This window comes from Aulonocara sp. 'chitande type north' Nkhata Bay, linkage group LG16 (genome assembly GCF_057382095.1).
Source record: "Aulonocara sp. 'chitande type north' Nkhata Bay isolate Kocher_YH1m ecotype deep benthic linkage group LG16, A_spYH_male_GT1.1, whole genome shotgun sequence".
Classification (NCBI taxonomy): domain Eukaryota; kingdom Metazoa; phylum Chordata; class Actinopteri; order Cichliformes; family Cichlidae; genus Aulonocara; species Aulonocara sp. 'chitande type north' Nkhata Bay.
The window spans coordinates 40,001,370-40,025,716 of NC_141359.1; the positions used below are offsets into that span (position 1 = coordinate 40,001,370).

The window sequence follows — 24,347 nt, forward strand, 5'->3', positions numbered from 1 at the left end:
TGGGGCTGGACGGCGTCAACACGTTAACGAGCTAACTGCGCTAACACACTAGCTCCCACCATGTAATTGAGCATTGCATGGCACATCCAACATACTGTTTTACTTTAGTCCATGACGCGCTTACCTTCAGGGTCATACGTCACATGAAAACCAAGATAGTTCCAAAGACCAGATCTGAGTGAGGGTGGGGGAGGTTCAGTTTGCCATGTTGCAAGGAGCTTAGCTTCTGTCTTGCTAGCTTGCGCTGCGCTCAGTGGAACTGCGCTCGACAGTGCAGCCTAGGCGGAGTAGTCAAGCGCAGATCCACTGAGCGCTCAACACAGACAGCATCGTCAGAAGAAAAGTTGATAAAACAAATAAAAAATGTTGTATTGTTCGATACATATGCGTACCGAACCGAAAGCTCTGTATCGAACGGTTCAATATCGATACGAGTATTGTTGCACCCCTAGTATTTACCCGACGAATGGTGCATCCCTGTGCCCGTCTAGCCAGTCGAAGTCCAAACGCAATATTTAAAATTCATTGTTTAGAAAAGTGTCTGCAAAACTGTGAAAGTCACTCTTATTCCAAACAGTGCGGTCTCGTATCGAACCACGAGCCTTAGCGATATTTTCTTCCTCCCACTCGGTGCAGTTGTGACAGCCAACACCTTGAACAGCCCTGTGTACATTACCATATGTTTACAGCATTAATCTGGCTGCTGGAGCCACAGCTGTGCTGGCAGAGAGACGTACTCGATTGGTGCTTATGAGTTCAAGTGTGCGATTGGCTTCGTTGTCTAAATGAATTACATTTCAATCAAATCACATAATTAAACGAAATAAATAAATAAACAAGAAATCCCAGTGTTTGCTATGAAGCGAGATGGTGTCGAGCGTTGTTACGATGCTTGTTTTATTCATATCATTTAGCACCAAAGACTCCATTGATTCAGTCACTATAATTGACAGTACTGTATATTGAGGGTGCTTGTTTGCCTCGGGCCGACTCAAACCGTTAGACCCAGGATCCTTGTTGTGAGGATCTCCAAGACGCTGAGGATAAAGGGCACGATTCAACGTGACATCCAGAAGCGGAGGACTGTCTCCTTCACTTTGATCTACCGGGAGGTTTGAGAGTAGACATGTTGGTCTGCCACTTAGTCTAGTATTCACTACACAGAAATAAAAAAGACCTGAAAAGATGCAGTAAGTAGCTGCGTACTCCCCATGCATAAATTATTCTGACAGCAAATTCTTCAAAAGATTGTTGAAGCGATTCCAGGATAGAGCTCGTCTTTTCAGTGCTTGAAAGAACAGGTAGAGTTTCAAACAGAGACAAAACCTCTCAAAGTTCGCTCTGCTGCAGGGAACGTCGGTTTTGTCTGTCACGAGATGAAAGGGAAGCAGCGGGGCTTCGATGAAGACTCAGCACGCCACCAGGAGTTAACCAGGCCATTCCTCCAAAGCTCGTGTCACCAGAAAGATTAATTGGCTTGGGTCTCTTCAGAGTATTACTGATTGGCTCTCACAAACACAGAAGCTTTTATCTCATTGGCTCAGGCACTGCCACGGGTAGAATGGAAGACTGAGACCTTTCAGCGGCCCCAAAGTCCGAGTTAATGTCTGACAGCGCTTTCACAACTCTGCTGTCTGTTGCTTCATCATAATGTTAGAAATCCAGACTCTGCTTTTTGCCGCATGTATTCCACGGTACTCTCTGTTTGCATGCGCGGCGTGCAGCGTGTGTTATGTTAAAGCGAGGAGCGGGGTGTTGTGTTCTTCCACTGTTGCAGTTTTGGTCTCAGTGCACGAGACTGCAGCATCAAGCTCCAGGTGTGAATCCCGGTCTGAGGTTACAGACACTGATAGTGAGCAGCGAGTGTGACGTGCAGGTAATTAGTATACAGAGAGGATGTCATGCTTCAAAACAAATCATACTTTGATTGCATGCTATCGCTAACAGTCTGCTGTGCCTTCTTCTTTCTGCCTGAACACAAATATTGGAGCTTGTGCCTCTTGTGATGCTATTAACTGTCAGCCTTCACATGATAAAGACACATTTATACACATGAGCATGAACTGCTTTTATTGCATAATATCAATATAATATATCCAAGGTCTGTGGGGGGAAAAGAAACAGAGAAGATTACATATGAATCTCACTGTTTCCATACAGATTAACAGGGTAAGCAGCAGCTAGTTGCTGCTAATCACAATCACTTGATTAATTAATGATCATCAAGTGTAATAAGAGCAGAGCTTTTGGCAGTTTTCTGGTTTGGAGCATTCACGTATGTGTTGATGAAACAACACAGGACTGAATGTTCCAGAACGTTCGCCCTAAAGTCAAACCGTGCAAACTGCAAACCCCAGAACTCAGACTCTGCAGGCTCGGTTAGCATGTTAACGTTTATGCAATCTGAAGAACACTCAAGTACGACTTGTTTGGAAGGACTGCCGGAGAGAAACTCCTCTGTCTAAAAAGAAACATGGCAGCACAGCTTAGGTTTGCACAGATGCACCTGAAAACACAAAATGTGTGTAACAGTGTTGTTTGGACAGACAACAGCACAGTAGAGATGTTCAACCATAATGCACGGCACCATTTTTGGCAAAAACCAACCACACGTGTCAGGAAACACAGTGTGTTGGATTGGCCCAGTCAGGTTTTGACTCCAACACTGTAAAACTCCACAACAATGTGAGAAACTGCAAAAGTCATACAGAAATTAGTTACTTGAAGAATAAATTAGTAAGTAACCAAGCACCAAATCTAATATTTCATCTTATTTATGCCCCATATGAGTCAGATCTCTTTGGGAAGTAAATATATTGAATCTTTGAAATCTACTTTTACATCCCTGTAAAGTACACGTCTCAAACCATCAACATTTGCAACTGAATCAAATTTACTTACAGAATCTTTCACAGATAAAAATCACACACACTTCACAATAAAAGTATAAAACAACAAATCCATTAAAAGCTTGTCTGTATAATTGTATTATAATAACACGTAGTCCTGTGACACAAAAATCACCAAACTCAGACAACCAGACTGTTTTCCTTCGTGGTGATGAAGGAAAACGCTGGGTTGGCATGTAAAAGGGCATTTATTCCCTTCAAGGACCTGCAATTCAAAAAAGCGCCCCTCGACAGCCAAACCCATCTGTTCTCTGATTGGATTGTTACATTTGTGATTGACATGACATTGACCAATCAGATGAAGGGAAGAAAAATAGGGTCAAAAATCCGTACTTGTAACTTGCAGGGTTTTTTTTCTAAGTCCACACACAAATCTTTTTTACAAGTACAAAATATTTATGACCACATTTTGAGCCCATAGGAGACCTACCTCGGCACCTGTGCAGGTGAAGCCAAAGGAAACATTTGCTTCACCATGTTTTCTAGTCTTTGGCTTAGAATGAAGTTGGTTTGGAAACATATTCATCTCCTGCTTTGCGTTTCTGTAGGCACCCCGTGCTAGCAGTGTCCAAGCGTTTTGTTACCCCCCTTTTCATACACCCCCCCCCCCCCCCTCCCCGCCCGCCATGGCTCTGCGCCCCCCCTAGGGGGCGGGCCCCACACTTTGGGAAGGTCTGGCATATACCAAGGCTCAGCAGGCTCTCCACAAACATGTTAGTTTGATGCAGGAAATTAACCTGCAGGTGCAGACGTGAAGAAGAAAGAAAAGAAATAAATCAAATGTATTTTTTATGGAAAACTGCAGGTAAGCAACATTTTGCTGGTGCTGTCTTTGCTTCTGGAGAAGAACTGAGCCAATGGTCCTTCATGGTCTCTTTCATAAATTTAATACTCTGGGTTCGGTTTGCTGAAACACCTGTTTTTGTTTTTTTCCGTTCAGCTCATTTATTTATTTGTGGTATACTTTTATGTTTTAAATAACTAATTTATTTTGGGCAGAGTAAAAGCAAAACCCTGTACCCGTTCGACTACCCGTTTGCTTTCAGCCCACTAATGCTCAAAGTGCATCTGTCGCTCTCCAGGTCCAACAAAGAATATGAGGAGTGATAAAAAAGTTCTGGGAGTTGGTCCAGAATCTTAACCTGATCTAAATATACATAAAGTCCTGCAGGGCTGCTTTTTTTAGATCGCTCCAAATTAAGTATATTCATAATTTAGTTCATTTACAAACGATTAGTTTATGATGGTTACAGGAGTAACTATGTTTGCATGAGTAGATTTTTAATACCTGCTGTAATCTGTTGAATCCACCGGCGTATCTTGGTTACATTTACCTAAGGTGAAGAACTACTAGCTTCTGATTGGCTGATATATGGCATGTGATTCAGAACCAGGAAGTGCTGTGTGGAAAAGAGCAAATGCCCTGATTAGGAAAGTCATTAACCTCCCCTCTGCTGTCTTACTAAGTGTGATCCACCACAAAAAATCTTTTTCTGTGTGTGTCTGAAAAAACAAATAAATAAATAAATAAATAACACTAAAAATATAAGTTTGCACATGAAATTTGGGTCAGTCTGAAACAGAACATGAGGTTAACTCTCTGCGTGGCTTTGACGACACTGAAAGTGCAAAAAGGATGAATTATGTAAATATAGTCCCGCTGGAAGCAAACAACACAACGAGACGACCGTGAACACGAGATCGACCAAATGTAATCATTTATTGTTATTATTGTTGATGATGTTGTGAAGAGCTTTTGATGTCAGCCTGTAAAATGCCTCTACAGCACAAACCCTTCCCAGTGACATTGCTGGTTTGCTATTTGTCGACTTTTAACTGGGATTTCTGCCCAAACCTCCATGACTGAAACTGTATGCACACACAAAGCAAACACACACATTCAGATGAAACTCTACATGCATGCACAACTCTGATTTCTACTCCTATCTTCAGCCAGGCGGTGTAATTCCTCTGGACCTGAAACACAGACGCTCGGCGGAGAATTGGAGAAAAGGAAATGCATATTTGCAGGTCTGCGTTATCTTTAACCGAAAAAAGCTACTGAGCTAAAGATGTGAACAACTTTCTCTAAAAAACTCTGTCAGAGGTAAGAAAAAAGAGGACACAATAAATACTTAAAGTCACGCCTCTCCATGTGCATTTAAACATTGTTCGTGTAATCTAGGTTTGAGTTCATAAAACAGAAAAGAAAGAAAAATATAATAATAATTATGTTAGTTCAGTTTATATATCTATCTGTCTATGTGTGTGTCGTCTGTTCCCACTGTGTGGATATGATCCATCCTCATTGTCCAGACTTGTTACAGTGAAGGTGTCGCTGTTTCCCACCCACCTCCTCCTTCACACTTCTGTGAGTGTGGAAATCAGTTTGTGTGTTTGTGAAATGTGTGATTTTCTTGTTCATCAAGATTAGGTCCTTGTTGTTCTTCTAATTGCATGCTGACAAAATGCCAGTTGAAGTGGATTCCTCAGCGCTCTGTGCATGGCATCAACAGAGTATCACAGGTGATACAGTAGGTGGAGCGTGTGGTGTAAGAAGGGCTCATTTCAGCGTCTTAATGAAGGGAAATAAAGGAGGAGATGAACCCCCAGGGACATTCAGGGACATTCACTCACTGCGTGCACTTGCACAGACAGACTAAAGTTTTGTTTGTGAGGACTTTAGTTTAAAAAACCTTCAAAAAGGTCACATATGTTGTTTACGAGCAGCCGCCCCAAACTGTCTCCTGGGCTGTTTGTTAGCCCACGACTGCCTTTGTTAGATGAAGCGGACATCAGCTAATCTCACCAAAGCAAGCTGATTCAGCCCAAGGCCGTCAATTTCTGCTGAAGGGATCAATTATTAGATATTATACTTTTATCACTGCGTTTGTGTGAATGGGTTGAAACGCCATAAGTCGCATATTAAAAAACATATAAAAGGTTGTTCAAAGTCTCTTTGTTCTAGCTGAGCCCTTTTGTTCCCCTTTCTCCAACGTTTTATCCCCTGTAATAAGCTGCGGTTACGGCGTGTTGGAGCAGCGTGATTGAATCTTTTTGTCTTCTGTGTCTGCGGCTCTGTGATGCTTTGTGGCTCTGTGAGCTTTGGTGTTAAGACAGTGGCTCTTTAAGTAAAGTTGTGTTGTTAAAGTTCATGCTGGAATCCAAGCTCTGTGCTCTGAAGCTCCTCTGTTCCTCATGAATATAACGGCCATGTCTGTCCTTTACAGCTCCTGTCAGGCTCGCTGGGAATAAGAGCAATAAAACGGCTTTTAGCTGATGATCATTGCGACACTGTTTTCTTCTACGAAACTCTTTTGGCACACGATGCACATATAACCAAAATATTTTATGCAAATCTTCACCATCTTATGTGATGGGCGTATAAAAAGAAAAACATTGAAATTCTTCAGAGACCTGCTGCGAGTATTTGGAGGTGGAAACAAAGACTAATTTATGGGAGCATTGGTATGCAGAGGCAGATGCTGTGCCTTTTAAACAAGCTGAGATGTGTTGAGGTTAAAAAATCAGGACAAACTAGTCAAACTACTCACCCTAGATTTACAGTGTTGCACTAAACCTCTGTAAACAGCTGTAAACTAGACTTTTGTCTTTGGGCTGCTGTAAGTGCGCAATGGGAATTTAGCTGATGAAATTTAATGCAAGCAAATGCTGAAAGGAAGAAAGCGATGGAGAAAATCACTGTTATTTATTGTTTGGTAAAAAATATCACATACAGTCTACTTTAAATTAAATGTGGGCCGGGGTTTGTCCTTCACAGTGTTCTTGTGCAAGGACGCAGATATGTGTGGGCATCGGGGGGTTTATGTCTGCCTTTGACATTTAGCCCACTGCCCTCTTGCAAACCATGGCCATTACTCAAGGGTCCTTTAAATGCTAGGTGATTAGGACTGTGTGTCAATGAACTCAATCATTACTAATTCAATTACATGTCCTCTGTCTGCCGCTCTGGCTCCCTCGACCCCGTCGCACACACACTTCCAAACACTGACGAGGGTCATAAACTGTGAGTAACACCTGGACAGTGAGAGAAATGCTGTCAGGCACCAGATTCCTTTATTTGCATAAAATAAAGTACGGCTAAAAATGTAAGTCAGATGATGCTATACCCCGAGGACGGTCCTCCCCGGTGCATCCGAGGTAGGGAGATAACCATAACCAAGTGCTCCAAAGATGAAATGACTCCGGCTGAAATCAAAGCTGAGCATTTAATTTATCATGACTTCAAAAGGAAATGGCATGAATAAGCAAATATTAGAAGGTGGGGTGTTTTACGCATTTCAGGTTTGATCTAAAGAGGTCAAATAAAGAAAGCGACGTGTCATAAATGAAATCATGCATTTCATATACAATGAAGCCAACAGTGTTTATCCATGAAGATGTCAGGTTCTTGGTCCAGGCAGAAATATCTGATTCATGATGGAACGATGCACCACACCCACTGTGGATCCTCACACTTTTCATAGAGCCACACAAATTCACATGTGCGGCTCTGCACTCTGGAGAAATAACCTGGCGTGTACTGGATGGATCGTCATTCACTTCTTGCAGAAATTCATATCTCCCCCAAGATATTAGACAATGCTCTGTTTGCTCAGCATAATTCGCCCCACATTGTCTTTCCAAATAGTTCCAAAGCTACAGATGGAGATCCAGCTTCACCGTGAAGACTGGTTTGCTGGAGAAACCCTGTGTGAATGTGAGGGGACTCTGGATTATCCAAGCTTTAGTTTAGCTGAAGGAGTGAAGATTAAATAGTGCCATGACCAAAGGCCAGTGGACTCGACCACGGGGGCCAAGCAGACTGTTATATCTGAGTCAGGCTCAGTCAGATCAGGGAGATTTATTCCTGTGCTCTGCCGTGGTTTAACTTGGGGCCACCTTCTAAACCAGTAATAAATCACGACGCTCCTCATCTGAAACCTTTGTTTCCTTTACTTCCCTCATGTAATTTCTTAATTTATTTTTGGTGAGACTTCAGGCGAGAGATATATTTGGGAATAGGATCAGACAAACGGTCACACACACACACACACACACACACACACACACACACACACACACACACACACACACACACACACACACACACACCTGCTTTCCATAACCTAAGAGGACATAAAGCTGCACTTCTATCCTTTATTAACCTAATTTCTCAATGATTTTTTGTGACTGTGGAAAAACACAAAGCATTTTAATAATGTTATATGAAATTCAAACTCACATTGTTGTTGTTTCTTGATTGCCATGAATCACAGACCATGAAAGGATTTATATATTTATTTTTTTACGTTAACATTAGGACATGAAAAAAATGTAAATTCTGCAGAGGTCAGTCTGAGATGTTGGCAGTGAAAAAATGTGCAGGTTAGCATTGCTGGGCGAGGAGATAAAACCATGGAAACTAATCTCACAGACTGTGTGTGAGTCTGTCAGAGCCTCAGTTGGATTGTAAAGAGGCTGAGAGTCGGGAAAAGCAAAACGACAACATTGACTTTATAACTTGTGTTGGAAGTCTGAGGTGAAAATAAAGCCCATTGTGTAGTTCCATAATGGGTGAGATTTGCCCAAAAGATCAGCAGCAGCTGCGGTTTGAATTTAGAGAGATCTGTTGAAAATAACATTTTCAAAACACGTCAATAATTTGCTTCAAATGTGAAAACAGTTCGCCTGATCTAAACTCCAGCCTGATACCAGCCGAGACAAAAACTGCAACAACAGGAGAAAAAATATTACAGTTAAAAAATATTCTATACAAATACTATTTCAATACAACATATCTCAGAGCTGACAGTTTGAGTTGCTGAATTTTGGCAGAAATAATAATTATAATAATAATAATAATTATTATTATTATAATAATTATATATATAATTATTATAATTATAATAATAATAATTATATATATAATTATTATATATATAATTATTATTATTATTATTTGTCTTACTTCCATTCGCTTGTCCAATAAGCCTTTAAATGATGTCAGATAGTCAGGATCCACAGTAGGAACAGAACAGGAATGCTGCTCTTTACTCTCGTCCTTTAGTTACTGTGAATCATCTTAGATCAGCCATCAGCCCTAAGAAACAATTTATCACAACCTATGCTACAGCAAATATGGCGAATGATAGATTCAACTACTATGATAATAATGGCAATAATAATAGTAATGATCAGTGGTTACTGTCTTTGATAATTGACATTTCTTGATCATGTTTAACATCAAAGTATAAATCAGGAGTTCTAATAGATGTGCTGATGGCTGGTTGTTGATCTGCTTTAAGGTCCCTGTTTGCGTTATACCAGGGAGTCAAGTACTTTTAATTTAAGCACCCACAGTATCCAGAGTCATATGCAGTGATGCTGCAACACAAATAATAATATGACATTTTAATTTTTACAGCTAATGTGAACTTAACCTTGACTTATTTTCACCAAAATTAAATTAGCTCGAGCTCTTGAAAACTGATAAGACTGCTAACAAACAAACAGACAGACAAGCAGGACCAATTATATAGTTGCTCTGCATCAAATAAGATGCCAGACAAATTATTTGTACCAAAAAATAATTTCTGTCCACTATAAGATAAAGGAGAACGTCACAGCTAACTATTAGCGGTTAACTTTGCCTGAACCTGAACAAGGGTCTGGTTTTTCAAGGGTGCAGAGCTTGGTTCGCTGAGCTTGGCCTCCACAGCTATAAACAGGCCATATTATAAGTATCACTGTTGCAAAAGGAGCCCAAGGAACAGCTAAACATTTAACATACTGAGCAGGAAAGTGCAGGAGGACGGATGAAGAAGCCTTACTGCTAGTGATTCAGCTACGCTAAGAGCTACGCTAATAGCTTCGCAAGCTAGTGAATCCCTAAAGACAGTGAGTGAAGACTATTAATGCAATGTTCAAACACTTCAGTGTGGCTCTAGTTTCCTTTGTGTTGCTGTGTGTCTCCACTGTGTTCACACTGGTTTAATGCAAAGTATTGATATTTCACAGACACTCGGTGCACCTCTGTAGCAAACATCAGTCTCATCGCTCGCTACAGCCAAACATAAAGAAAAACACGTGTTATTAGCACAAACAGTAAAAAGATGGATCCAAGGAGAAAAACCTCCTAAATACCAACCAAGTGATTTCATAATTAAGTTAGTGTAAATTATTAGACAGTGTGTTTGGGATTATAGTGGCTCCTCAGAACGAAGGAAAATTGTAGGTTGTCTCCATAAATCCTGCAGATTTAAAGCGTCAAACGAAACCTTTTTGCACAATATTGATGTCATTCTAAACGCAGTGAGGCCAAATGTGTCTGCAGGCTCGAGCAACCACAAAGTGACTGAAACTAAAAAACCCCATCACAGTGTAATTACCTTTTAAGCTGTCTCGCATGCCTTTTCCACATTCTGAAGGGTGTGATTAGTAATTAATTATGAATTGTGTGTTACCGCTTCCTTGTATAAATAGAAGTCAGTTTAGCGTTTGACATTTCCAGTAATTATTTGCTCTGCAGAAATGTTAGTTGGTTATCTGACAGCCGACCTTCAAGCTTCATCTTTACTGAAATCAAACATCGGTTTAGAAAATAAACAAGCAAGAAAAAAGAAAACGGAACAATTTTGAAATCCTAATTAGTCAAACAGAAATTACCTCAGAAGAAGCACCAGTATCAAAGGTTTCCCTTCATTTCATAGTTTTACTGTAATACTTTAAATGCTACTTTGAGATCAATTTAAAAAAATATCATTGGCACTTTTACACTAAATAAAAATCACATGATATTCATCAGAGAGTTGAGAAGTCAGTATCAACACTGTCAACATGAACGCAGCAGGAGTAACGATTGTCCCAGCATTTCATGTGTTCTATACATGACCTGTAATAACCTGTAATATCACAGTTGTGATTTTATTCTCAGTCGTTTCCCACAATTAAATGAAAATGTATACTCCACCAACAGTACCTGCCCATGCCTGAGTAAGCCATTGCAGCTGTTCCCTGTATGTATCCTGACTGAGTCACAGTACAAATAACTGATCAGTAAAGAGGAGGTGAAGAGCTCGTCCCGTGTTTGGAGATGCTGAAGCTAACAGGAGTCACATGCAGAGTGCTGTAGAGGTGTGTGTGTCTGTGTGTGTGTGCTACAGAGCAGCACAAGGAGCTTATGCAACCACCTGAAAACTCATCACTGACTGTATTACAACGAGTGCATGAAGGCAAAGAAAAACAGTGGTTGTTAATGCAAACCGTCCATCAGCCTGTGCAGCGACGCATCCGTTCATCTCACCAACACAGCCGCAGGCTGAAGGTTAGTGTCCGGTTAACATGACGAGCAAACAAGACTGTTTGCTGGACAAAACATGTTATTACGTTAAATATCACATATCTCCACAGTGGTGATGCCTGTGCTGTGTGCAAAATGTTGCCGTTTCTATCACAAGTTAATATCGGGACAATCAGAGACGCTCGCTGCGTTTTGGTATAACTCTCATGTCTAGCAGAAATCACAGTCTGGCACACGATGAATGCATCGAGATTTTGATCCAGCACACATGGATCAGACAGATGGTTTCTTTTCAGTGCAAATATTAGGACGACAACAGTCCATTTGCATTTCACAAACACACAAACACATAAAACTGGTGTTGGTTTGAGACTGAACATGTTTTATTTGAACACAGAAAAAGAAAGTGAAGGTTCTGACACGTGCAGCCACAACAATCCTGAGAGATCTTCTGAAGAATTACCCTCCTGTGAAATTTTACACAAAGGCATCGGGAAGCTTTCTGTGAATTTGTCTGACCTCACGCGGTGGAAAATTGGCCAGCTGACACACTAGAACTGAGGTTCCATTTCATGGTCTCATGGTTCCCATCAGGCTGTCTCCGAATATTATTTCCCTTTGCTTTCTCTGGCTCCAACACTTGTGTAGTTCACCCATACAGCACACAGAAGGTCACACATCAGAATCAGAATGGGTTTATTGCCAGATGTTGAGGTTTACAACATTAGGAAATTGCTGCGGTGCTTCAGTGCAAACAATAAGAATTAAAGTGCTATGTAGAAAGAAAGATATGTGCATGAGATATACATGAGATATATACATGAGAATAAGAATTATGAGTGCTACGTAGAAAGATATATACATGAGTGCAGGTGGTGATCAGTGCCAAACATGAAATGATGCAGTGAACACAGCGTAGGGTCATGTGTTAGTGGCGGGGACAATCATGTGGTTATTGTTCATGTGTCCAACAGCAGAGGGGAAGAAACTGTTCTTATGGCGAGAGGTTCTGGTGCGAATGGACCGGAGCCTCCTGCCTGAGGGGAGCAGGTCAAACAGACTGTGTCCAGGGTGAGAAGGGTCAGCTGAGATCCGGGCTGCACGCCGCAGAGTCCTGGAGGTGTACAGGTCCTGCAGAGATGGGAGTCTGCAGCCAATCACCTTCTCAGCAGAGCGCACAACACGCTGCAGTCTCTGTTTGTCCCTGATAGTGGCTCCAGCGTACCACACGGTGATGGAGGAGGTGAGGATTGACTCAATGATTGCAGTGTAGAACTGCATCATCGTCCGTGTTGGCAGGTTGAATTTCTTCAGCTGCCTCAGGAAGTACATCCTCTGCTGGGCTTTCTTGATGACGGAGGTGATGGTGGGCTCCCACTTCAGGTCCTGGGTGATGGTGGTACCCAGGAAGCGGAATGAGTCCACAGAGGTGATGGGGGTGTCAGTCAGGATGATGGGGGGGAGTGGGGCTGTGTGCTTCCTGAAGTCCACAATAATCTCCACTGTCTTCTGGGCATTCAGCACCAGGTTGTTGTGGCTGCACCAAGACACCAGACGTTCAACCTCCCTCCTGTAGGCAGACTCGTCCCCGTCCGAGATGAGCCCAATGACGGTGGTGTCGTCTGCGAACTTGATTAGCTTGATAAGACCTCAGTTTAAGTCGTGGATTTTGTTTTTCATCTGCAAGATGGTTACAGTTTCAACATGACTGCAGCTGAGTTATAACTCACCTTTTTATACGAAGACTGCTCATAAGATGATGCAATGAAAGTAAATGTCGGTAAAAATATGCTTTTAGATATCTGATAATGTCTGACTGCAGATACTTTTGCATTTCGTTGTGATGTGAAACACATAACCTAACCCTTCCTTTTCTTGGTTCTGTTGTGAGAGAATAAGTCACTGCGTGGGATTTTATGCAAACCTCGTACTCACAGGCTGAGCTGCTTCCAAGACGGGTGGAAGAAAACAAAACAAGCAGCGATTACAGATTTGTGATTTCAGCCGTCGCGTGGAAAATTCTAGAAGCAGATCTTTACAGGTGAGACCCGACAATAACATCAAGCATACAATGCTCTGCAGTTAATATTAACGACTGGGGGGGGTGACATCATGAGTGGATGAGGACGCTTCCTTGGCATTATGTGTGTGGACGTCTGCTTTCGCCCTTTGTTTCCTCTTGTTCTCTCTTTGCAGTCTGTCCCTGTCTGTCAGTCTTTGTGCTGTCAGGCATAACTTGATGTAAATCAGTTCATAACAATATTCTAATGAATCTAAGCTGCTGGCCGTTAACGTCTGGCAGCTACCTGGCTGGCAGCTGCTAAAGCTAGCTGCTAAAATTAGCCACTGTAATAACCTCTAGCAGTCCCCATGTTGGCTAACACTTTCAACATTTTTCTGCTATTCAGAGGACAAATATATGTAACGTGAGGACTCGCTGCGGTTTGGAATCTCTCCGAATGACCAGAAACAGCAAGATGGAGACAAACCTCCCAGCAGCCTGTCCTCTCCCAGCACACAGCAACAACAACCGAACACTTCCTGACCTCACGAATACCCCACTGGCCACCCAGAAGCCAGGGAAACCCCACACTCGGACCAATGCAGGGAAAACAACTAGGTAGATTCAACACATCCATGCACGTGCAAACATCCAGATGTGCAAACATCAAAAGATACAACCACCAAATGGGTACCAGCGCTGCAGCCCCTGCAAACACTTTGTGTATCAAAGGCGCCCAAACTTACCTCTACACTTTACATATACATTAACACTCTCTGAGTAACAGCAATGACCGTTGCTTGCTAATGTTTTGTGTAAAGAGTGTTTTAAATCCGCACCACTCACTTGGATTATGAAGTTACGTCTTCATCGTCTTCCTGCTGTTGAAGCATGCAACATCCCTGTGTGAGTGCACCCATTAAACCTGTATTTATTCTGACCTGCACCATCACCAGCAGACAAATATGATGTCAGGAAGTAAAACTAAAATGCATTAGTAGGACTACTATTACTCTGGTTGTTTTTATGAGAGCTATGATGACATTTGGGGTATTTAGGCAAAAAAAGGGTGTAAACTCACCGATGGGCTTGCTTGGTGTCCACGCTGGTGCCACATGTTGCAGGATTTGATAACCAACTGTCTCAGTGCAGATGTCTAAAGATGGCTGTTTGCTAAAAAAGCTTCACCATATTCTCACACAAATATATATTGCAGGTTAAACACATGCATTTTCTGAAACACATATGACAGTCTGCACTCCCCTCGCACAAAAAAGAAGCAAAAGCATCCCCTCAGCATCTACGGTCTAACCTTTGCACGCGTCCTGTCTAACTCAACAAATGCAGTCGTTATTAACAGCTGGATGATGACCACAATACAAAGGAATTGATCCAAGCTGTGATTAAATCTCAACGTTAATTTCAAAACATGTGTGGTAAAGCACTCCCTCTAATAACAGAGTTGTTCTCTGCAACACCATTACCCCAGTTGGAGAGAAACCCTGGCTGTCATAATGAAGAAGGAGCTGTGGGTAAGAGCTCCATAAACATTTTGCACCAAAGCAGACTATATAAGAACAGCAGGTCACTTTAAGACAGATTTTCACTGATGGAATTTATTCAAACAAAGACCGAAATCTGAAAGCTGTGTCTCATTTTGACAGCTCGTCTCTGCAACAGTATAAAAGAGAGCGATGGCTTCTGTGGGAGAAACTGACCGACTGTGCATGAAATTATGCTTTTCAGTTTCCTGTGAGGCAGGAGGAGAATTAGATTTATTAAAAATGTATTAAAATTAAAACTTGTACATCTCTATTTTAATAACACTCATGCAGGTCCACTTAGCGTTAGTGCAATAAGTGCTAACAGTCTTCTTGCAGGTGTGATCACACAGTCTGGGTTAACTTTCTTTTTTGTTTCCATGTGATCAGAAATGCATCTTTTTTCTATCCTGATTATTGTAATTGTGTTGTTTTGGGAAATTTCTCCTTCTGTCAGCTGCTCCCTTAATGTGTCACCACAGCGAATGATCTCCTATCCCAGCATCCTCCTCTGTCACGCCAACCCTCTGCATGTCCTCCTTCATCCATGACCCTCCTCTGAGATCTTCCTCCTTTCCTCCAGCCTGGCACCTCCATCTTTAACAGCCTTTGTCCCCCTGCACATGTCCAGCCCACCTCCACCTCTCTGACTCTGAGCTGTCCGTCTGATGGACTGAGCACCTCAACTAGGCCTCCTTACTGCCACCGTCTCCCAGCAGGTCTCACTACCATCTTCTACGCCTCTCTTTCTCTATCCTTCTGTCACAATCCCCCAGCACTCGCCTCCACCCACTCCACCCTGCCTGCATCGCATCGTCTTGAAGCGTGTGCTCACCACAGGCATTTTGTTCCTTTTTGCAGAACCACCTGTCCATTTCTCTTCCTAACACTACACCTACTCAACACCTCTGTTCACGTCACCTCCATGTTCACTGAAGTCTTCTCCACCGCTCTCCCCGCTAAAGAAACTTTCTAACACTTTATCCAGCTTACTCCAGAAGTCCTGTTTCTCCTCCGTGGAGCAAACACACTGACACAGTCAGACCTCACGATCCCGACTGATCCTCTATGAACACAAAGACATTATTCTGGATGCCTGACCTGATGCAGCTCCGCTCACTTGTCTGTGTTTGGGACCGGCACCAGTGTTGCCAACTTAGCGACTTTGTCGCTATATTTAGCGAGTTTTCAGACCCCTTAGCGACTTTTTTTCTAAAAAGCGACTAGTGACAAATCTGGCGACTTTTTCTGGTGTTATTGGAGACTCGTTGATGCTGTTTTGTGAACCACAAGGTTTAAAACTACTTATAAACACACACACAGAGTAACTCCACCAGAGTGCCAATTTCGGGTCACTTTTGCCGGTCCAGGCCCGGGTAAAGGAGCAGGGTTGGAATTGTGACAATAAAAAACCAATAATTGCTAAAAGAAATTTAATTTGTAATTCTAAATAAACTCTAAATGCATTTAGGATGTTTTTTATTCACTTTATGTCTCTTCCACGATGTTATTTCTCTCTCCAACAACGTAGGTTACAATTACATTAGCATGACCAAATATGCAAATTAGGCGATGACGTCATTTAGCGACTTCTAGCGACTTTTAGGACAGCCAATAGTGATTTTCAATACTGAGGAGTTGGCAACACTGACCGGCACTAGGAGCACACCGGCTCTGTTCCCCGCCCCTGAAAATGTGAAGCTATTAAATATGTCTTACTATGAAAATTAAAATGACAGGTGAAATTACAGTGTGACGGAATGTTTATGAACCTGTCTGTCACAACGACGTGCAAAGTCTGCTAGAGCCTGCGATGGTGAATAACGAGTAACTAACAGCAACTCCTGCGTGTCCGTCGCAGGTGACCGATGCTAACAGCTGCTATGCTAACAGCTGCTATGCTAACAGCTGCTATGCTAACATAAACACTGAACATTCACATTTGCTAAAATATGATTTTCATCATCTCCTTGTTACAATAGATACGTTAAAACAAGCAAACAACCTTTGTTTGTCACATACACAATTATACAGAGTACAACATGTAGTGAAATTCTTGTGTCTGAGCTGCAGACAGGCTGCAGACATAGCTGCGTCATTCCAGGGCTTGGTTTTAGCATGGGGGGTCTAGCCAGGACCCTTACTGGATACCGGGTGGGAATCGAACTTGTGACTCCAGCTCCGACGGTGTGTAGTCTTGTGTAGACACTGACTTGTATTTGCTGCGTTAGCCTGGTCGTCTAATTGTCGTGGTCTGGGTGGTTTTCCACAGCATCAGCTCCTCCCCACTGGGTGGAGTCTTTGTTGTTCCTCACCTGATGGCAATCGGACCAGCAGTATTTATGACCGGCGCACTCAACTGGTCTTCGCCAGATTATCTGCCAACTTTAGTCAGTTCTCGGCCTCACGTCCGTTCCTTGGTGACTAATCGTGTGTATTAACCGTATCTCTGTTTTTTTCGTCAGCCTCTGAAAACCACCTACCAAGCTCTCCTGGATACCAGTTTGCTGCCACCGGTAATCCCTCTCCGTTTTGGAGCTGCCATTTTCTCCTGCCTGCCTCCCTGCCTTGCATGCAGCACCCACCTGGACCTCTCCTGCCTCCCCCCTCCACGCAACCCCCACCTGCAAGCTTGTAAGACAGCTCAGTGTACTATTTTTTAGATTCACTCGCAACCCTCTGTGGGATTCCCCTGACTGCTCTGTCCTCTGTTTCAGTGCCCGGGCCCGCCACAGTTTTCCCTGCCCAGTATCCCTGCCATCTAGTTTTCACCACAGTATTTTTCTCTCGCCTCAGACATCTAGTTTATGTTCATTGATTCTAGTCTGCACTTTCTGTTAGCCTCTGAGCATTGTAAAAATAAAGTCTCTTTTCGTTACACCTCACCCCTGGCCTCCGGTTTTGAATCTGCGCTTGAGTCCATCCCATGTCCACGGGCCACTGCGCCTGACAGTATAATCTGGCCAGTATATGGACTCAGCGGATCAAATCCGGACTGCCGTCTCGAAACAGGGCGCCATTCTTGGTACTCACGAGGACGCGCTCCAGTTTCTCCTGGCGAAGGTTAACTCACTCACTGACGAGCAAGAGAAGATGCAATCCGCGGTTCAGAACCTTCAGTCAGCCACTGCCCCTGAACCCGAACCCATTCCCAGTACGTCGGCACCGGTACCCGCGCCGCCGCCGCCTCAGCCCACTGCGGATTCTGAGCCTCTGCAGACGCCGATGTTCCGCGATGCCACCTCCCCGGAGCCGGAACCCTTTTCTGGCGGCCGGGGGGGATGCAGCGGTTTCCTCCTTCAGTGCGAGCTAGCGTTCGGTCGCTCACCCCGCTCGTTTGTTTCTGATACTGTGCGGATTTCTTATTTAGTCGGGAAACTGCGCGATCGCGCCCTTACATGGGCAGAGGCTTATCTAGCTAGACATCCGTTACCGACTTGTCATTATGATGACTTTTTGAGAGAGTTTAAGAAAACTTTCGCTCACCCGACCTCTGAATGCAGTTCGGCGCGGAGGCTGTTGCATCTTCGCCAGGGACGGCGGAGCATTGCGGACTTCCTAATCGATTTCCGCATCGCCGCCGCCGAGGCGGGCTGGTCTGATCGGGCTCTGCATGGGGTGTATTTGCACTCTCTCAACGATGAGATGAAGGACCACCTGGCCTCCCGGGATGAGCCCGCTACTTTTGAGGAGTTGGTTTCCCTCACACTTCGCATTGACAGCAGGTTGCGGGAGAGAGAGTGGGAGAGGGACTACAGTTCCCGTCGGTCCTTGCGGCGGTCATCTCCGGTCGTTTCTCCCCCGCCACCGCTTCCGGTTCAGCCGTCCACTCCCATTGCTGGCACCGGGGGTGGTGAACCGGAACCGGAACCCATGCAGATCGGGTGTTACCAGCTGACGGTGGAGGAGAGAGAGAGGCGCCGCCGTTCACGTTCTTGCTTTTATTGTGGCTCCGGTGAGCATTTGATTTCTTCCTGCCCTAAGAAGGGAAAAGAGACCGCCCGCCGGTAGGTCCGGGGATATGGGTGGGCGGTACCAGGGTTAACGCCAAGCCCCGATTTTTGCTTTCTGTGACACTCTTACTCGGTCAGGGAGCCCACGTCTCATCAGCGCTGGTTGATTCAGGGGCCGAGCAGAGTTTGATCGACAGGGGATTTGCTGAACAGCTTCAGATCCCTCTTTTTGAGTTAACTCCGTCTATTCCAGTTAGGGCATTAAACGATCAGGTCTTTTCTTACATTACTCACCCTGGATTGGGTGGGACAGAGGGTCGTGAGTTGGAGCCCATATTGTCATGCCAACTGTCTCGTCTCAGCTGCCCCACCTGGGGCCACTGAGCCCTCTAGCAAGGAGAACTGCACCCCTGACCTCTCTGCGGTTCCCCCCGAATATCATGACATATCAGAAGTTTTTAACAAAGATAAGGCACTGTCCCTACCACCCCATCGCCCTTACGATTGTGCCATTACCTTGTTTTCCGGCTCCACGTTACCTTCCAGCCGTCTCTACAACTTGTCACGCCCTGAACGGGCTGCCATGGAAAAATACATCGGAGACTCACTGGCGGCTGGACTCATCAGACCATCGACTTCCCCCGTGGGTGCTGGCTTCTTCTTCGTGGGTAAGAAGGATGGCACACTCCGTCCATGCATCGACTTTCGGCCCCTTAATGACATCACAGTTAAAAACAAATACCCATTACCACTCATCAGCTCCGCTTTTGAGCCCCTCCATGGGGCCACCATTTTTACCAAACTGGATCTCAGGAACGCATATCACCTAGTCAGAATCAGGGAGGGGGATGAGTGGAAGACTGCGTTTAACACACACTTAGGACATTTCGAGTATTTAGTCATGCCATTTGGCCTCACTAATGCACCTGCAGTTTTCCAAACCCTAGTGAATGATGTCCTTAGGGATTTTCTGGATCGTTTTGTCTTTGTTTACCTCGATGACATCCTGATTTTTTCCAAGGACCTCAAGGAACACAGAATCCATGTCCGGGCCGTACTCCAGCGGTTGTTGGAGAACAAATTATATGTCAAAGCCGAGAAATGCGAATTCCATGCACCATCTGTGTCATTCCTGGGTTACATTCTTGCAGGGGGGCAGGTGAAGACAGATCCGGCTAAAGTGAAGGCAGTAGCGGAGTGGCCACTACCTACCTCACGAAAACACTTACAAGGGTTTTTGGGCTTCGCGAACTTCTACCGCCGCTTCATCAGGAATTACAGTCAAGTAGCCGCTCCCCTAACTCGTCTAACTTCCTCTAAGCTTCCTTACCATTGGAGTCCAGAGGCCGATGCCGCCTTCTCCCGGTTGAAAGAACTGTTTACCTCTGCGCCGGTCTTAATCCATCCCGATCATAGTAAACCTTTTGTCGTGGAAGTAGACGCGTCAGGCGTTGGGGTCGGGGCGGTGTTGTCCCAGCGTTCAGGTTCATCTGCTAAGCTTCAGCCCTGCGCCTTTTTCTCCCGCCGCCTCTCACCTGCGGAGAGGAATTATGACGTTGGAGACAGGGAGTTGCTTGCTGTAAAGCTAGCGCTGGAGGAATGGCGGCATTTACTTGAGGGAGCAGAGGATCCATTCACTATTTGGACTGACCATAAGAACTTAACCTATTTACGCACAGCCAAAAGGCTCAACTCGCGCCAAGCTCGATGGTCCCTATTCTTTACTCGATTTAACTTTTCCATCTCTTACCGACCAGGCACCCGCAACACCAAGCCGGATGCTCTGTCCCGCCAGTTCGACCCTGTGTGTGACCCGTCTGATGCACCCACCATCTTGCCGGCAGGAGTCAGGATCGGTTCTGTCGCCTGGGACGTGGAGGAGGACATCCGCCGTGCGCTGGAGACTGAGCCAGACCCCGGCACGGGCCCTCCGAACCGACGCTATGTCCCCGCCGTGGCTCGCCCTAAGGTGATCGATTGGGTCCACAAGGGCAAATTTTCTTGCCATCCGGGTGGGGGGAGAACAGGCTCACTCCTTAAAAGGTATTTCTGGTGGGAGACTATTGATAAAGACGTCAAAGAATATGTAGCTGCCTGTCCTGTCTGCGCACGTAACAAATCGAGCTCACTACACCCAGCTGGACTTTTACGACCCCTCACTATACCTCATCGCCCCTGGTCTCACATTGCGTTGGATTTTGTCACTGGCCTTCCCGTCTCCTCAGGTAAAACCACGATTCTCACTGTGGTGGATAGATTCTCCAAAGCTGCACACTTCATTGCCCTAAACAAACTCCCCACTGCAACGGAGACAGCCAAGATTATGACTGAGCAGGTCTTCAGACTCCACGGCATACCTTGCGAGATCGTGTCAGATAGGGGCCCTCAGTTCATTTCGCGAGTGTGGAGGTCGTTCTGCACCGCTCTCGGGGCTAAACCCTGCTTGAGCTCAGGATTTCATCCACAGACGAATGGGCAGGCCGAACGGCTCAACCAGGAACTGGAGGCCACCCTCCGTTGTGTCGCTGCCTCCAACCCCGCCTCATGGTCCTCGTTGCTGCCGTGGGCAGAATACGCTCACAATTCGCTTACGTCTTCTGCTACTGGCCTCTCGCCTTTCGAGGCCTCCATAGGTTACCAGCCGCCTCTCTTCCCCGACCAGGAGGCCGACCTCGAGGTTCCCTCGGTCCAACACCATCTCCGACGTTGTCAGCGGGCGTGGAGGTTGACCCGTCGGTCGTTGTGCCGGTCCGTTGCTCGCCAGTGCCTGTACGCGGACCGTCGCCGCAGGGCAGCCCCTGCCTACTCCCCTGGGCAGAAAGTGTGGTTGTCTGCTAAGGACGTTCCCCTCAAGGTGGCATCCCGTAAGCTGGCCCCGCGTTTCATTGGACCCTTCGAGGTGGAGCGGGTCCTCAGCCCTTCTGCGCTGCGGTTGAAGCTGCCTTCCTCGCTGCGCATTCACCCGACCTTCCACGTCTCCCAGGTCAAGCCGGTGGTCGTGAGTCCGTTGTGCCCTCCTTCCGCTCCCCCTCCTCCCGCCCGGCTCGTGGATGGGCATCCTGCCTTCGCGGTCCGGCGCATTCTGGACGTCCGTCGGCGGGGACGGGTCCGGCAGTTCTTGGTGGACTGGGAGGGTTATGGGCCTGAGGAGCGGTCCTGGGTGTCTTGTTCCTTGATTTTGGATCCTGCTTTGCTTTCTGCTTTTTACGGGGCTCGACGCGGGCCGCGGGTGGCTCGGTCGCCGGGGGTCGACCCTTGATGGGGGGGTAGTGTCGTGGTCTGGGTGGTTTTCCACAGCATCAGCTCCTCCCCACTGGGTGGAGTCTTTGTTGTTCCTCACCTGATGGCAATCGGACCAGCAGTATTTATGACCGGCGCACTCAACTGGTCTTCGCCAGATTATCTGCCAACTTTAGTCAGTTCTCGGCCTCACGTCCGTTCCTTGGTGACTAATCGTGTGTATTAACCGTATCTCTGTTTTTTTCGTCAGCCTCTGAAAACCACCTACCAAGCTCTCCTGGATACCAGTTTGCTGCCACCGGTAATCCCTCTCCGTTTTGGAGCTGCCATTTTCTCCTGCCTGCCTCCCTGCCTTGCATGCAGCACCCACCTGGACCTCTCCTGCCTCCCCCCTCCACGCAACCCCCACCTGCAAGCTTGTAAGACAGCTCAGTGTACTATTTTTTAGATTCACTCGCAACCCTCTGTGGGATTCCCCTGACTGCTCTGTCCTCTGTTTCAGTGCCCGGGCCCGCCACAGTTTTCCCTGCCCAGTATCCCTGCCATCTAGTTTTCACCACAGTATTTTTCTCTCGCCTCAGACATCTAGTTTATGTTCATTGATTCTAGTCTGCACTTTCTGTTAGCCTCTGAGCATTGTAAAAATAAAGTCTCTTTTCGTTACACCTCACCCCTGGCCTCCGGTTTTGAATCTGCGCTTGAGTCCATCCCATGTCCACGGGCCACTGCGCCTGACACTAATATTACTTCCTCTGGGTAATACTGAACGTATATCTCAGACGGGCCTCGTTGCTACAGACTCACAGCATTTTTATTTTGTAGTCCTTTACACTGATGATGTAAAAACACATAAACTGAGAGATGTATTTCTGCTGGTCACCCACATAATACACTCAATGTTTTCAGTTAATATGCAAAAATTCGATTATCATTTCAATGCAAAAACAACCCGACTCACTTCCACCATGAACAGATGAGCAGATAATCACATTTGTAATCAGAGTCACACGCGGGAGACTTTCTGTTGTCGTCTATCAGCAGCCTCTGAGACTCTGAGGCCTTATTTAGAGGACAGGATGTTTTTGGCTTCACTGTTACACCTGAAAGGCTGTACGTTAGCTCTGTAATGACAGTCACTGTGCTACTAAAAGTCTGCTGGTGCAGAGGCAAACACAACAACATATTTCAGTTAGTCAACCAGATAATAAACTCACTTGTTCCAGTTAATATGCAAGAATTCAATTATGTCTTTGAAAGAAACAACCCAGCACAATCCTGCCATGATCAGATAATCACATTTGTAATCCAAGTGCAGTCTTCCTGTTGCTTTATCAGCAGCCTCTGTGACTCTGTGGCCTTAGAGGAAAGGATGTTCTGGCTTCCCCTGAGAGGCTGAACTTTAGCTCTGTAATGACAGTTAACTGTGTTCTTAAAAGCCTGCTCTTAGCGCACTCGCACTTTTTTAATGATGTGGAGTTTCTGGTCCTCTTTATCTCGATGCTGCAAAAATATTCTCAGTAAATTGTTCAGGATCGCGGCGCTAACAGGGAACAGCATCTCTTTAATGCTGCTGACTGAACCAGCTGTCACTGGGTCTGCTTAGAGAAGTGTGGTCAAACCGCTCTGACATTAATCCTAAACGTCACGACTAAATTCAATGATATTCAATCACATTAGTTCTTTTTAACATAATCATATTGTAAGAAGTAGGAAACTGGTGATGGTGAGCTTATTTTCCCTGCATTACGATGTCGCCGCCCTTATTCTAACCACAGCAAAGAGCAGCAACGGCTGTTTTTAAAAGTTAGTTGTTGTCTGCTGCTCATCATCTCCTCACACTGCAGGACGAACACGGTTTGTATGTATATAGTCAGCCAGTGTGTTTTATTTTGCCACCAGCAAAAAGCTGCTGTTCAGCACAAAGATTTACAGCTGCTGTCTTATTCGAGCACCTGACCCCTTCTCCCGCCTGCTCAAACCCAGCACTCCCACTGCTCTCTCTAATGTCTGTAGGAGGGCTCTGAGCAGTTAAACAGTCATGTGTTTCTGATCCAGGTCTGTAAACACACAACTACTGTCCAAACTCACAGAAATTATGCACCGAAGGGACGTGTGGGAAGCTGGGCCCCGACAAAACCGAAGGGGAGCGGATAAACCAGGTTTTATGCACCCGTGCCCTCCAGTAACACACCAGTAGGGAGTAATTTAGTAAATTACAGCATTTTGTGTTATTTTATTATTATTTGTTCTGGGATCGTATTCATGCTGACGTAGAATAACCTGAATTAGAGTTCACTCCTGCGTGATTTGTTGTTTATGTCCAGAACCCACAGCTGAGTGAAATATGAAGGCGTAGATGCAAACCAGCGTCGTGCTCGGAAAACAGGGTGGGATTTGAAG

The 24,347-nt window shown here is 45.3% G+C and overlaps 2 long non-coding RNA genes across 3 annotated transcripts; both read left to right on the forward strand.

The window, feature by feature from the left end:
- Positions 1-17,051: 17,051 nt before the first annotated feature.
- LOC147312109 (uncharacterized) lies at positions 17,052-17,718 on the forward strand. The gene is made up of 3 exons (XR_015125507.1): positions 17,052-17,144; positions 17,220-17,388; positions 17,472-17,718. It is a non-coding gene; the product is annotated as an uncharacterized LOC147312109 (long non-coding RNA).
- A 927-nt stretch (positions 17,719-18,645) lies between these two features.
- Positions 18,646-22,646, forward strand: LOC147312110 (uncharacterized). Of its 2 annotated transcripts, none has more exons than XR_015125509.1 (3): positions 18,646-18,709; positions 22,198-22,366; positions 22,450-22,646. It is a non-coding gene; the product is annotated as an uncharacterized LOC147312110 (long non-coding RNA). The 2 variants fall into 2 exon arrangements; XR_015125508.1 differs by lacking the exon at positions 18,646-18,709 and adding an exon at positions 22,030-22,122.
- Positions 22,647-24,347: the final 1,701 nt, after the last annotated feature.